At 43.7% G+C, this 13,233-nt stretch overlaps 1 protein-coding gene across 2 annotated transcripts in view; it reads right to left on the bottom strand.

Annotated features, from left to right (window-relative positions):
* The window catches only part of LOC134352785 (carbohydrate sulfotransferase 9-like), a 75,225-nt gene extending 66,659 nt beyond the window's left edge, over nucleotides 1–8,566 (bottom strand). For both annotated transcript variants that reach the window (XM_063060255.1, XM_063060245.1), the window contains exon 1: nucleotides 8,365–8,566. The gene's annotated coding sequence lies outside the window, so the exon portion shown is untranslated. The remainder of the gene's footprint in view (nucleotides 1–8,364) is intronic.
* Nucleotides 8,567–13,233: the final 4,667 nt, after the last annotated feature.

Here is a 13,233-nt window from a genome sequence, read left to right as displayed (position 1 = left end):
CAGGAAGCAGGGCTATTCTATAGTTAATTGGTTTTAAGCCGAGGAAACTGATGTCCCGGCAACTGTTTCACCCATAGAATCAGGTTGGAGATCAGAGTTTATTTTTTGCCACCCTAGCTCATATTGCTTTAATGCTTTATTGCAGATGCTGTGACCCCCATCCCCTGTACCCTACGAATTACCTTAGAGTGCCTGTTTCTCTGCACACAAACAGACACTTTGGCCCACCTAGTCTGTGCTAACCATCATAAAGATACAAGAGAACGCAGATGCTCAAACTGGAGTAACAAACAATCTGCTGGAAGAACTCAGTGCGTCAGTCAGCAGCTGTGGGGGTGGGGGTTATGGAAGGGACTGTTGAGCTTTTGGGCTGAAACACAAAGTTAGGGTTTCAGTCTGGAACATCGACAATTCCTTTCCTCCCACAGATGTTGCCCGATCTACTAAGTTCCTTCAGCAGATTTTCATTCATTCATTTACCATCATTCTACAAAAATCCTGTTTTCTATTCTTCCCCACAACTCTCCAGATGGCACCCTTCACCCACATAATGGGGAAAATTTACAGCAGTCAACAAACCCAGCATCCCACACACCTGCCAGAGGAAACAGGTATACCAAAGGTAAACTCGCGAGGTTATAGGGAGAATGAACAACTCCACACAGATAGCACCCAAGTTATGGACTGTCGCCGGGTGTTTTTGGAACTGTGAGATATCTAGAAATTGGTTATAGAACATAGAATCAGAGAGAAGTACAGCACAGAAGCAGGTTCTTCATCTAGTTCTTGCTGAACCATTTAAACCGCCTACTCCCATCGAACTGCACCAGGACCATAGCCTTCCACACACAACGTACCTATCCAAATTCCACTTAAATGCTGAAATCGAGCACACGTGCACTTATGCTGGCAGTTCATTCCACATTCTCTCAACCCTGTGAGTGAAGCTTCCCGTCATGTTCCCCTTAAAATTTTCACCTTTCACCCTTAACCCATGACTGCCAGTTGTAGTTCCATTCAGTGGAAAAAGCCTGCTTGCATTCACCTTACAGTGGCATGGAAAAGTTTGGGCACCCCTGGTCAAAATTTCTGTTACTGTGAATAGCTAAGCAAATAAAAGATGACCTGATTTCCAAAAGGCATAAAGTTAATGATGACACATTTCTTTAATATTTTAAGCAAGATAACTTTTTTATTTCTATCTTTTACAGTTTCAAAATAACAAAAAAGGGGCCAGGAGCAAAAGTTTGGGTACCCTGGATGGTCAGTACTTAGTAACACCAGCTTTGGCAAGTATCATAGCTTGTAAATGCTTTCTGTAGCCAGCTAAGAGTCTTTCAATTCTTGTTTGGGGGGATTTTCGCCTATTCTTCCTTGCAAAAGGCTTCTAGTTCTGTGAGATTCTTGGGCCGTCTTGCACGCACTGCTCTTTTGAGGTCTATCCACAGATTTTCGATGATGTTTAGGTTGGGGGACTGCGAGGGCCATGGCAAAACCTTCAGCTTGCGCCTCTTGAGGTAGTCCACTGTGGATTTTGAGGTGTGTTTAGGATCATTATCCTGTTGTAGAAGCCATCCTCTTCTCATCTTCAGCTTTTTTACAGACAGTGTGATGTTTGCATCCAGAACTTGCTGGTATTTAATTGAATTAATTCTTCCCTCTACCAGTGAAATGTTCCCCGTGCCACTGGCTGCAACTCAAGCCCAAAGTATGATCGATCCACCCCCATACTTAACAGTTGGAAAGGTGTCCTTTTCATGAAACTCTGCACACTTTTTTCTCCAAACATATCTTTGCTCATCGTGGCCAAAAAGTTCTATTTTAACTTCATCAGTCCACAGGACTTGTTTCCAAAATGCATCAGGTTTGTTTAGATGTTCCTTTGCAAACTTCTGATGCTGAATTTTGTGGTGAGGACGCAGGAAAGATTTTCTTCTGATGACTCTTCCATGAAGGTCGTATTTCTGCAAGTGTTGCTACACAGTAGAACAGTGCACCACCACTCCAGAGTCTGCTAAATCTTCCTGAAGGTCTTTTGCAGTCAAACGGGGGTTTTGATTTGCCTTTGTAGCAATCCTACAAGCAGTTCTCTCGGAAAGTTTTCTTAGTCTTCCAGACCTCAACTTGACCTCCACTGTTCCTGTTAACTGCCGTTTCTTAATTACAACACAGACTGAGGAAACGGCTACCTGAAAACGCTTTGCTATCTTCTTATAGCCTTCTCCTGCTTTGTGGGCATCATTTATTTTAATTTTCAGAGTGCTAGGCAGCTGCTTAGAGGAGCCCATGGCTGCTGATTGTTGGGACAAGGTTTGAGGAGTTAGGGTATTTCTAAAGCTTTGAAATTTGCATCACCTGGCCTTTCGCAATGATGACTGTGAACAAGTCACAGCCCTAACAAGCTAATTAAAGTCTGAGACCTTGGTAAAAGTTATCTGAGAGCTCAAATCTCTTGGGGTGCCCAAACTTTTGCATTGTGCTCCTTTCCTTTTTTTTCACTCTAAGGTTGTACAAAACAGAAATAATACACAAATCTTGCTTAAAATGTTGAAAAGAATGTTTCATCTTTAACTTTATGATTTTTGGAGATCAGTTCATCTTCTACTCACTTAACTATTCACAGTAACAGAAATTTTGACGTATCAATATTGCTCACCAGACCTAGAATACCTCGCAATTAAGTGCCGGCCATTTTACCAGTGGCAGGATTTTTCAGCGATCATTTTGGTAGCAGTGTACATTCTAACTCAGACCAATGTCAAACAGGCTCTAGATTAGTGATTCCCAACGGGGGTCCTTACGTGTCCCAAGGGGGCATTAGTGGAAGTAGAAAATGTTGTGTGGGGGGGAGGAGGAGAAAAGCAGAGAGAAAAAAAATTGGTAAGCAGCAACCCTGACTTGAAGCACAAGACCTGACCAACTGTTAGTAGAGCAGGCACTTCCAAAAAAAAAAGATAAGGCACTGTAACACAGGAAGAACCATAGCTCTGCAGGCAGTCAGTACTCATCGTCACAATATGTCGGAAAATTGGCACTTTCTTCTGATCTTACCAACCAGACATTATTGGGAATGCACCAAATTAGCAACAGTTCCCCTTGACTCGCAGTATGGAACAAGTTCATGCAATTTGAAAGTTGGCAAGTCAAACCCTCTACCTTGGCTTCATATGTGCAGTCAAGAGCCAATTTGGGATGAAAGACGGTTAGTCAATCACGCCAACACTAGCTCTATCCTGACTACCATTCAGATTCCAATCTGAATCCTTGTTAATGTAATTTCCCCTCACTGTTCCTTTGTGTGCCACTACCATTTTTCCATCCATGTCAACTTGATGCCGTCGTCAACATCCAATAGGCATTCCAAGTTTTGATTAAATTTTTATTTTAATTTAGCCCCATTAATTATAATGTACAGATAATTATGGATAAATATGTACAGCATGCTCTCTACGAGTCTGAAGGTGGTGAAGCCTTGAATTCTAATCCTGCTAAGAAACGGAACTACAGAAAGTGCATCAATTCAATGTGTTGCATATCTAGAGTATGGTTTTATTCTGTTCCTGTCAGATCAGTGAAGCCCATGTGTCTTATCTGTAATACTGTACTATCTAATGAAGCCATGAAACCATTAAGACTGCAGGAACACTTCCGTAAAAGGTACCCTGAGAAGGCTACTTATGGTATTACAGGTGGCCCCCTTTTTCCAAATGTTTGCTTTACGACACCTCGCTGTTACGAAAGACCTACATCAGTTACCCATTTTCGCTAACAGAAGGTGTTTTCACTGTTACGATAAAAGGCAGTGCACGCCCGAACAGCCAAGCTCCTCCCCCGGAACTGCATTCTAGGCGGCACTGCTTAAATACATGCTTTATCTCTATTTATTTTGTGCATCCATTAGCAAGATGAGTTCTAAGGTATCAGAAAAGCCTAAAAGAGCTCATAAGGGTGTTAGCGTAAAACTAGACATAACTAAGCGTTTCGATCGTGGTGAACGAAGTAACGACATTGTCTGCACGTTGAACTTGCCTGTGTCCACCATCCGTACTATTTATACACAGAGAGAAAGAATTCTGAAAGCTGCTGATGTTACTGTTGGTTCTGCTCATAGCAAATTGGTCTCTCTTAGTCGGCATCCAGTAATGGATAGAATGGAAAGTCTACTGCTTGAGTGGATTGATGGGTGTACAAAGCGTGGTGTTCTGTTAAGTTTTCTTATACTTAAGGAGAAATCAGTCAGTCTTTTTAATAAGCCGAAACAGGAAGCACTGGACGATGATGATGAAAGTGTTGCAAAAGCAGAATTTAAAGGTAGCCATGGGAGGTTTAGTCAGTTTCTGAGGCGAGGGCAGCTTCATAGTTTAACGTTTACCGGACAGAGTGCTTTGGCTGATACTGAAGCTGTCAAAAAGTTCCCAGCAGAACTGAAGAAAATAATTACAGAAGGTGGTTATTCGTATAAGTGTTTAACTGTAATGAAACTGCAATTTATTGGAAAAAATTGCCGAGCAAGGTATTCATTTCAATAGAAGAAAAGCAGGCTAAGGGACACAAGGACAGGTTTACCCTAATGGCTATTATTAACGCCACTGGTGATGCTGTCCTTAAGCCTCTACTAGTGTACCATTCAGAAAATCCAAGGGCACTTAAAGGTGTTGATAAGAAAACACTTCCCGTTGTGTTCCATTCACATCCAAGTGGTTGGAATACCCAAGTGCTTTTTTCTGAGTACACGAGTGGATACGTTAGTCCTTTTGTTGAAAAATACTGTAGAGAAAATAACCTCCATAGTAGGTGTCTTGTGATTGTCGATAATTGTGCTGCTCATCTGCCTGCCATTACCGAGTATGGCGGTAACATTGCTGTTGCGTCCTTACCGCCGAATACGACATCGTTGCTGCAGCCTTGTGACCAAGGCCTAATAGCCACAATTAAGGCTTACTATATTCAAAATGTGATGCGTTTTATTGTAAGTACCATTGACAGAGGGGGCAACTCCAAAGCTTCTTTGCGAGAGATCTGGAAAGACTACAATATAAAATTGGCAATTGCCAACATTGGAGATGCTCTCGATAGGCTAACAGTCTCGATGAGAAATGGAATTTAGAGGAAACTGTGTCCTGAAGCAGTGAATGATTTTAAAGGCTTCGAACAATAAATACGACAATAGTGAGTTTGGCTACTGTACATACATTATTTCTACTTTATATAGGCTGTGTATTTTTATGTGTTATTTGGTATGATTTGGCAGCTTCATAGCTTAAAGGTTACTGGAGAGAGTGTTTCTGCCGAGAGCCCTTGCGCCAAGAGTGCTGCCGTGAGATTTTCACTGCGCTAGACAGCAAGGAAAAGTATTTCTACTTTATATAGCTTGTTTATTTATCGTATCATTCCTGCTTTTACTATATGTTACTGTCATTTTAGGTTTTATGTGTTATTTGGCATGATTTTGTAGGTTTTTTTTGGGTCTGGGAACGCTCAAAATTTTTTCCCATATTAATAAATGGTAATTGCTTATTCACTTTACGACATTCTGGCTTACGAACCCCATTTCATAGGAACGCTCTACCTTCAGATAGTGGGGGAAACCTGTACTCAGTTCCAGAAGATGAAAGAAGCATTTGAAAAGTGTTGCACACTCAAGTCATTTGCCAAGAAAGCTAAAAATGACCTTGATCATGTTCTCATTGCTTCTTATAACATTTCCAAAATGATAGCAAAGTGGAAAATCTCATACAATTGGTGAAAGATTGGTAATGCCTGCTGTATCAGAAGTGCTCACCACTGTTCTCAAAATGGATACAGTATTTTAAAATCAATTCCTCTGAGTAATAACTCCATAGCTCATCATATTGACAAAATGAGTGAAGACATTTGGTATCAACTATGCACAGAGCTACAAAAAACTGAATTTGGGATACAACTGGATGAGTCAATTGGGTGAGACAATGAGGCATTGCTAATGGCATATGTACGGTTTATCAAAAATGGAAAGGTTTATGAATAGATTCTTTTTTGCAAAAAGAGAAAATCAAATCAACGGAAAATCAATCACTGGTGAGCTCAAAATGTATATAGAGGATAAAAGTATTCAGATTAGGAACATGATTCCTTTTGCAACAGACGGAGAACCATACATGAAAGGATGTCATGCTGGTTTAGTGGCACTTATGAAAAATTAATTTCCAAGTCTGTTTGCAATCCATTGTTTAATTCATTGTCAACATCTTGCAGCCAAAACCCTTAGCCATGACATTTTTCAAGCATGACTCTTGTAATATCTGCTATCAACAAGATTAAAAGCTCATCCATTAAATAGCAGAATATTTTGCCAGTTATACCAAAATAACAATGAAGAGTTTGAATGCTTGCTTCTTCACACTGAAGTGTACTGGCTGCTGCTTAAAATGTTTCTTTGATCTTTTTGACACTGTGGTTGAATTTTTGCTCAGTCGACAAAAGCTTGAGAAACAAGATTGAACCTATGCGGAGATGTGGCATACCTGGCCAATATGACAAAATGAACATTCTAAATATGAAACTGCAAGATGAGAATTTCAATTTAATCCAGACAAAAAGAGCAGTGTCCACTTTTATCTGAAAATTGGAAATACATAAGCAAAACATTGAGAAAATATGTTCTCACAGTATCCCTGCACAGAAAATATGGCACTCTCTTTCACAAACAGTGATCTGCAAGAGTATTGCTTACACCTGAAGTCACTGAAGAAAAATTTTCAGAATCGATTCAAGGATTTGAATGATCTGGAAATTCTGGACTCTGTAATTAAGCCATTTCTTTGCAAGGTGGAAGAACAGGAAGGGAGCTTGCAAGAAGAAATTATCAAAATTCAGAATGATGAAGCAGCAAAAATGCTGTTCAAAAATGTTGGTTTTTGTGGTATGTGGCAACACTGTCACACAAAGTTCCTGGTCTTTGACAAGCAAACTGCTCTTCATTGCATTTCCATCCTCCTACCTTGTTGAAAGAGGCTTCAGTGCAGTGAACCACATACTCAAAACAGAAACCGCTTGGACATTGTTATGTCCTCAGATTACAACCCTGGAGGTTCTGCCTTTTAACTTAGCACCTAACTCCCCAAACTCCTTTTGCAGAACCTCCACACTCATCCTACCAATGTTACTGGTACCTGCATGGATCACATCCTTTGGCTGTTCACCCTTCCACTTGAGAATGCTGAGGACTCGAGCCAAGATGTCCTGGCCCCTGGCACCCAGGAAGCCACATACCAACCAGGAATCTTGTTTTCACCCACAGTACCTCCTGTCCCTTCTACTAACAAACGAATGATCTATCACCACCGTTCACCTCTTCTCCACCCCTTCCCTTGAGTCACAGAGCCAGAGACCTGACCCCAGTGACGTTCCTCTGCTAGGTCATCCTCCCCCCCCCCACCAACAGTGTCCAAAGTGACATACCTGTTGTTGAGGGGGCTGGCCACAGGGGTATTTTGCACTGACACCTTAACCTCTTCTGCCTTCCCGACTGTCACCCGGTTTCCTGTACCTTGGGTGTAACTACCTCTCTCTATGATCTTCTCTCACGCCCTCATCCAGTTCCAGCTGCAACTCCCTAGCACCGAACGACGCTGTGCCAACCTTTTAACCTACTGTGATCAATCTAATACAGTAATTACCTCCTACACAGCCGCTTTTCTTTCATCCTTGTGCCTACCGAAGAAACTTTTAAATGTCCTTATTGTATCAGCCTCTACCGCTATCCCTAGCAGTGCGTTTCAGGAACGCAGCACGCCAAGTTAAAAAAAAGTCTGATATCTCCCCTAAACTTTCTTCTACTCCCCCTAAAAGGATGTCCTTTTTTTAAAAATCACTCATTGTCGTCCTGAGAAAAAAGGCGCTGGCTGTCTCCACTCTACGCCTATAATCTTATACTGTACACCTCTATCAAGTCATCTCCATATGGTACCATGGGGATTAAGCAGGGACAGAGGGGAAGTGAAGTTGAGGACTGGCATGGGGGAGGGGTGCGATGGGAGAGGGATGGTGGTTGGTGTTTGGGGTTTGGGGGGAGAGAAGCGGAAGCAGTGGTTGGGAAGGAAAGAAGTAATAGTAAGCAGAGGAAACCCCGGTTGAACGGTCCCACACTGCACACACAGCTGAGGTCCAAGCACCGTCTTGTGTCATTGGGTCAGAATTACAGAGCTCCTCGGGTAAATTCCGGCGAGCAAAGGAGCAGCCCCCCGCCCTCCTCCTGACACCGACAGCTCTCCACACAACCCAACCGGGAAGGGAGAGCGTCTGTTCATACAGTCTCCACGTCGCTAAGAGGAGCCGGGCAGAAAAGATAAGCTGCTTTGTTAGAAACTGATTGCAAATACTCACCAGAACAGGGGTCTTTAAAAGGCACGAAATCCTGGAGCAGCTTCTCTTCGTAAATACATGAATGTCTAAAACACCTTCCCACTTCTCTTTCTTCTCCTTCCACTTTTTTTCCCCCAGAAACTGAAACTTCGGTTGTTCAGGGGGTGGGGGATATATCACCTCCAGTGTGGCTGCTGTATAGCAGCTCGTCGCTCCGACAAAGGCGAGCAGATCCCGGCCACACATCTGCTGCAGGCCAATCAGCACCATAGGCCTCTCCCACGTTCGAGTCTATCCAGTCACGGCCTGGAAAACGGAGAGGAGGCAGCGCCTCACACTAACTAACCACCCGCCTCTTGCGCGCTTTGTTCCGAGAGATGAAACGTTATAATGGCAGAAGGTACAAACGCAAAGCTTCAGAGGATAAGGTTTCAGCGAACACTGGATTAAAAACAAATTTCATTATAGCTGGATTAAGGCAATTTAAGCTCTCAGATGTGACCCTTTTAATATCCCAAAAGCTATCCTCTCGCAAATTAATGTTAAGTGCTCCGATTTTGACATGTCACACAGAGTTAATGAGTTGCCTGCAACTGATACGGTCTAAATATGATGTTATATGAGGCATGAAGCTGCAGAAGATAATTGGTAATCACACGCTCTAGATCTTTTCAATGGTTTCAGGTTCCCTGCCCTCCCCCTATTATCTTACTTCTACCATGGATGTCCAGTCCCCATACACTTCCATCCCCACCATCAGGAAGACCTCAAAGCTCTCCATTTCTTTCCGGACAGCAGACCTAACCTATTCCCCTCCACCAAGTGAAACTTGTCCTCACTCTAAATAATTTCTCCTTTAGCTCCCCCCACTTCATTCAAACAAAAGGTATAGCCATGGGCACTCACATGGGTCCCAGCGATGCCTGCCTGTTTGTTGGCTACATGGAACAGTCTATATTCCAAGCCTACACTGGTGACCATCCCACACTTTTCCTACGCTACATCAACGACTGCATTGATGCTGCTTCCTGCACCCATGCTGAACTCGTCAACTTCACCCACTTCGGCTCCAACTTCCACCCTGTACTCAAATTGTCCTAGTCCATGTCCAACACCTCCCTCCCCTTTCTTGGTCTCTCTGTCTCTATCTCTGGAGACAGCTTATCTACTGATGTCTATTACAAACCCACAGACTCTCACAGCGACCTGGACTCCCACCCTGTTACTTGTAAAAAATGCCATCCCCTTCTCTCATTCCTCTGTCGCTACCACATCTGCTCTCATGATGAGGCTTTTCATTCCTGAACGAAGGAGCTGTCCTTTTTCTTCAAAGAAACTGGCTTCTCTTCCTCCACCATCAATGCTGCCTTCAACTACATGTCCTCCATTTCACGCACATCTGCTCTCACCCCATCCTCCTGCCACCCTACCAGGGACAGGGTTCCTTTTGTCCTCACCTACCACTCCACCAGCTGCTGCATCCAGCACATAATTCTCCACAACTCCCGCCATCTCCAATGGGATCCCACCACCGAGAACATCTTTCCCTCCCCCCCAACCTCAACTTTCTGCTTTCCACAGGGATCACTCCCTACTCGACTCCCTTGTCCATTCATCCCTCCTCACTGATCTCCTTCCTGTCACTTATCCTTGCAAGTGGAACAAGTGCTACACTTGTCCCTACACTTCCTCCCTCATTACCATTCAGGGCCCCAAACAGTCCTTCCAGGTGAGGTGACACTTCACCTGTGAGTCTGTTGGGGTCATATACTGTGTTTGGTGTTCTTGGTGTGGCCTCCTGTATGTTGGTGAGACCCAACGTAGATTGGGAAACCGCTTCGCCGGGCATCTACGCTCCATGCGCCAGAAAAAGCAGAATCACCCAGTGGGTGCCCATTTTAATCCATTTCCCATTCCCATTCCTATATGTATATCCATGGCCTTCTTCACTGTTGTGATGAGGCCACCCTTAGGTTGAAGGAACACCTTATAATCCATCTGTGTAGCCTCCAACCTGACCGTCAATTTCTCAAACTTCTGGTAATGCCCCCCCCCCTTCACCATTTCCCATACCCCTTTCTTTCTCACTCCTTATCTCCTTGCCTGCCTGTCACCTCTCTCTGGTGCTCCTCCCCCCTTTTCTTTCTTCTGTGGCCTTCTGTCCTCTTCTATCAGACTCCCCCTTCTCCAGTCCTGTGTCTCTTTCACCAATCAACTTCCCGGTTCTTTGCTTCATCCACACCCCCCCCCCCACTTCAGGTTTCACCTGTCACTTTGTGTTCCTCCCTCTCTCCTTCCCCCACCTTTTAAATCTACTCCTCAGCTTTCTTTCTCCAGTTCTGCCGAAGGGTCTCTGCCTGAAACGGCAACTGTATTCTTTCCCATAGATGCTGACTGGCCTACTGAGTTCCTCCAGCATTTTGTGTGTGTTGCTCGGAATTCCAGTATCTACAGTTTTTCTCTTGTTTGTGAAACTAAATAATTTGATAACTTTCATGAAATACTTGCATCTCGGCAGGGCCTTACAACACCTCTGGGTGCAGCTGTTATTTTCTTCCTGTTTTGGCACTCTTTCCCGGGGTAGAAATGTCAAATATTAGGGGGAATGGCTGTAAGGTGTGAAGGAATAAGTTTTTTTATATATATACACAGAGTAGTGGGTGCCTGGAATTCTTTGCCAGGGGTCGTGGTGGAAGCAAATAGGGTGGGCATTTAGACGGTCACCCAAACATGAAGGGTATGGAGGGAGAAGCATCAGGAGCAGTTGAGAGAGGTTTTGCATCATGGTCAGCACGGCATTTGACCACTTGATAAAGGTAACCAAATTTATGACGGGATAGATAGAATGAGTGCAAGCAGGCTTTTTCCTCTGAGGTCGGGTCAGCTTCGAGCTAAAGGTCATAGGTTAAGAGTGAAAGATGAAATAGCTAAGGGGAACTTCACTCAGAGGGAGGTGTGAGTGTGGAACGAGTGATTGATATGGGCTTGACTGCAACACTTGAGAGAGATTTGGATAAATACATGGATGGGAGGGGCGTGGAGGTCTGTGGTGCAGATGTAGGTCAATGGGTCTGGGCAGAATGATAGTTTGGCATGGACTAGATGGGCCTGGTTCTGTGTTATACTGTTCTATATTCTATTAACTTGCAGAGAGGGAGGCGTGGAACGAACAGAGGGAGAATATGTTTGATAGGGTGGATGTTAAAATTGTCATGGTAAGTTAGAGACAGAAGAAAAACAAAGACAGGCAGAAAGTTACAGCCACACCTGCCTTACTTACAATTATTAAATCGAGAATTTAATTCCAGATGTAGCTGCAAGGGCTACAACATCCCCAGACTGAGGATGAACAATCGTTCTTCAAGCTTTATGTTGGAATGATGTAAGAGATCTACACCAGAGGAGGTGGAGAATTAAAGTGAGAGGTGACATTTTCTGTCATTATTTCAAAGTCAAGGTCAAATTTTCATATGCACAACCATTGCACATGTCTGACCAGGTGACATTTTTTTAAAAACATTCTTTCAGCAGCATCACAGGCACACAGCATCATATTCACCAAGAAAACATAAATTAAACATATATTAGACAGAATATTTACAAGAAAGAACTCAACGAGAAGAAAACTAAGCTGTTCATTTTAGTGCAGAGTGGTTAGTGTTCATAGTGTTGTTAAACTGTAGTGATTAGACTTGTGCTGGTTGGTTCAAGAACTGATTGACTGAAAGGAAGTAGCTGTTCTTAAAGCTGGTGGTGTGCGATGTCAGGCTTCTGAACTTCCTGCCTGATGGTAGCTGCGAGAAGATAGCATGTCCCGGATGGAGGGGACCTTTGATAGTGGCTGTTACCTTCCTGAGGCAGTACCTCCTGAAGGTGGTGGGGAGAGAATAGACCATGATGGATCGGGCTGATTTCACTACTCTGTGCATTCAAATGTCATTCAAAGTCGAAGCCTTTCATTAGCAGTAACCCCTCAGGAGGATTCTGCCTGGCTGTTGGAGAATTAGGAATTTGCGCACACGCCACACACACATTTTTAAACTGGCACTTCCACTGAAAACAGACCTGCTTCAGCCTCAGTTAAAGCTGGCATCTGTTTGCTACTGCTAGTCTTAGACCAGAACAATTATTGACAGGGCAATTGTCAGCAAACATAACTGGTTTTCAGGGAAATACTTAGCACTTTATCTGGCTCAGTATGAGATTTGATATCACAGTAATGTGATTGGAGTAAGGGTGGTCATTTAAAGGAACATTACATGAAACTCCTCTCAGATCACAGGAATAAGGCTGCTCAGCTTGCTGAGCTCTCCCTGGGTAGTTTTCAGCCTGACAGTATGAAACACTGAATTCTCCAATTTCAGATAACCTGCTCCTCGTCTGTCTCTTTTCTCCACTCCACTGTTCCCATCTGCCCACGTCATCTCCCTTATTCAGTTCCATGCAGTACCTTCCTCTTCTATCAGGGTTCACCGTCTGCAGCCCTTTGTCAGTTCCATCTCTCACCTCCCAGCTTCTGTCACTATTCCCACTCTCCCCTCCTCCATTTGCCTGTAACTAGAACAATAGAGTCACAGAGTGATACAGCACAGAAGCGTACTCTTCAGCCCGACTTGTAAGTTCATCCCATTTGCCTGCATTTGACCCATATCCCTGTAAACCTTTCCTGTTCCTAATAGAGGTATCATGGTGAAAGCACATATTCTATCCCCCCTCCCCAGGAGGGGGTGATGTAAACAAGACAGCATAGGTTTAAGATCAGAGACAGGAAATTCAGAAGGAACATAAGGGGCAGCATCTTTATGCACAGGGCGATGCATATTTGGAAAGTGTGGTTGAGGTGGCCGGGCACATTAGATAAGCACATGGAATGTGGGCCAAACACGGGCA

This window comes from Mobula hypostoma, chromosome 1 (assembly GCF_963921235.1).
Source record: "Mobula hypostoma chromosome 1, sMobHyp1.1, whole genome shotgun sequence".
Lineage (NCBI taxonomy): Eukaryota > Metazoa > Chordata > Chondrichthyes > Myliobatiformes > Myliobatidae > Mobula > Mobula hypostoma.
This window is presented reverse-complemented; position numbering and strand designations above follow the sequence as displayed.